Genomic DNA, 2,578 nt, shown 5'->3' on the forward strand with positions numbered 1-2,578 from the left:
TTTGTGCCTCGTTCCCTTGGGACAGAAGGCCTCTGTCTCAGATCTCTACAGTTATAGTTTCACAAATCTAGTTCATATGATTAAAGGTGGCAAATTAATTGTTGCCACATTTTGTCCTTTCCTAGGCTGTCTGAGGCTATTGTCACTGCTGATTGTACTCCTTTAGTCGCAGTGACATAATTGTTCTGATCAGTTGTTTTTCCTGGTACACCAAGGCTGAGATTGCCTAATGGTCATAATACTACAGGCTAGTGCCAAAGAGCCAGAGGAAAGGACAAATATGCAGAAAATTCATCCCATTGAATAGAAGAGATAGGATCTTGCTACACTGAGAGCCCGAAAGCCAGCTACACCTGGAAGACATCTCTGAGTAGTCATATGCTAAGTGTTGTAAACACTAGAAATAAACTTACTAGTCATAAGCATTTTACATTATCATCCCAAGAATTAAACTGACAGACATATAAAGTGAAAAGACACTTAAGGAACATGGCCAGGATGTAGCTCAGTGGCACATCACCTGCCTGAGAATTAAGGAGTTATGAATTTGATTACTGGTACAAAAAAGAAGAAAGAAAGAAAGAAAGAAAGAAAGAAAGAAAGAAAGAAAGAAAGAAAGAAAAGAAAAGAAAAGAAAAGAAAAGAAAAGAAAAGGACTAAGAAAAGAAAGAAAGTAAAAACAAAGAGAAAAAAAAACCAAGGAAGAAGTCACTCCAGACCTCTAACTGCCAAAGGCAAATCCAGGGGTCAATGAGGCACAACAATTTGGCAGTCACAGCCAGGACTTTCTGAGGTGTTAATAGCAGAAAGAACAAGACAAAGGATTGAGGCTCTAGAAAAAAATCAATCAGAAATAATTTCTACGATAACTACAAAGATGGTGACCATAACAATAGACATGGTAGTGCCTCTAGAACAGATACATATACAATAAAATGTAGAGGATGTTAGAGAAATCAATGGAAATCATGAATGCCCAACATAGGAGAGAAACAGAATCCATGAAATAGACTCAATCAGATATCCAGAGGGTGAAAAATGCCACTGAAACTCTATGCAGCTGGGCTGGGGAGGTAGGTGAGTGATCTAAGTGTCTGCCTGTCCAACGCAAGGACCTGGGTTTGATCCCTGGTACCGCATGTGGTTTCGACACCATCACTCCAGATGCGCTGTGCCTATCCCTGAATCCAGGCACGGTGGTGCTTGCATGTAATCCCAGTGCTGGGAAGCTGAACCAGGAGGATCACTACATGTCCAAGCTGCGTGATGAGACCCTGTACCGAATAAATGAACAAAAAACCATAAATAAGTAAATAACAAATAAATAAATGATTTTAAAAAAGAAACTAGATGCAGCAGAATGGCCCATGTGAGGTCATAATATCAGATGTAGAAGACAAGATTGCAATTAGAGAGGGTGCAAGGAAAGATTTCTTAAAAATAGGGACAATAAGGCAAGCCAAGACCTGTGAGATGATGCAAAGAAAAACAGTATTTATCAGAGTCAGTGATAAGCTGCAGTGCCAATGAAATAAAAAATCTGTTCATACAAGTAACAGTAGAGAATTTCCCAAGCAGGGGAAAAGAATTTGACTACAATTAACTGAGGCATATAGAACTCTATTTGGCCAAAAATCAAATATATATAATAGTCAAGATTCTAGCAATTCAACACAAGGACAGAATCAGTTTTCTCTCATTGGTGAGACAAAATACTTAACACTAAAAATTAAGGCAGGAAAGATTTATTTAGTTCAGAATTTCTGGAAGTTTCAGTCCGTACTCGGCTAGCTCCAAAGCACAGTGGCACATGGCAGAGGGTGGCAGATCATGATGCTGGAAGACAGAAAAACAGCAAGAACAGAAAGGCAGGAGCAGCAGGAGAGAGCAGGCCTCGCTCCCTTTCTTCTACCGCCATTCAGGCTGTCCACGAGTATAGCACTCACACCCATAATCCCAGCATTGGACCATGAATTAACCACAAACTCTAAAACTCCTCCTAAAGGGGCTTGATGACCAAAGATAGGTGGATAATTGGGCAAAAAGGACAACATCACAATTCTCATGTCCTCAGCCAAGTGTGGGACACCACATGTGGAAAGTTGGCACCCTGCAGGTGCCCAAAGGGAGAGATCCTATCCTAGGGAAGTGTAGTCCTTCCAAAGCCACAGCACAGGAAACCCATGCAGCTCTGAGCACCCTGAGGTCCCTCTGAGTGACCACTGGGGCACTGTGGCCCACAGCTGCACCCTCTATCCTCAAGCACCCCCTCGCAGCCTTATTAACATGGCCTGATTGACACACAACAGAACACAGACTGGCTCACAGGTCACAGCATGGCCCTGTTGCAGCCCAGACTCAAACTGGATCAAGTCACTCAGCATCCCCAAGCTTGTTTCCTGGGTGGGAATGGGACTGCTCACCTCATGGTCATGGTCCTGGAGTCCAATGAAGATGGAGTGGCTGGCCCGGGATAGCACAGCCGCCATGCCATACAGGTTGATGAGGACACTGGCCACCCGTTTCATCACCAGCTGCTCTTCTAGAATGGTCTCGGAACACAGCAAGGCATAAAGAG

The 2,578-nt window shown here is 43.1% G+C and overlaps 1 pseudogene; it reads right to left on the reverse strand.

Moving 5' to 3' along the window:
- Positions 1–2,578, reverse strand: part of LOC101589672 — a 36,097-nt pseudogene that overhangs the window by 32,082 nt on the left and 1,437 nt on the right.

The sequence above is a fragment of the Octodon degus genome, unplaced genomic scaffold (assembly GCF_000260255.1).
Source record: "Octodon degus isolate 3935 unplaced genomic scaffold, OctDeg1.0 scaffold00350, whole genome shotgun sequence".
NCBI lineage: Eukaryota > Metazoa > Chordata > Mammalia > Rodentia > Octodontidae > Octodon > Octodon degus.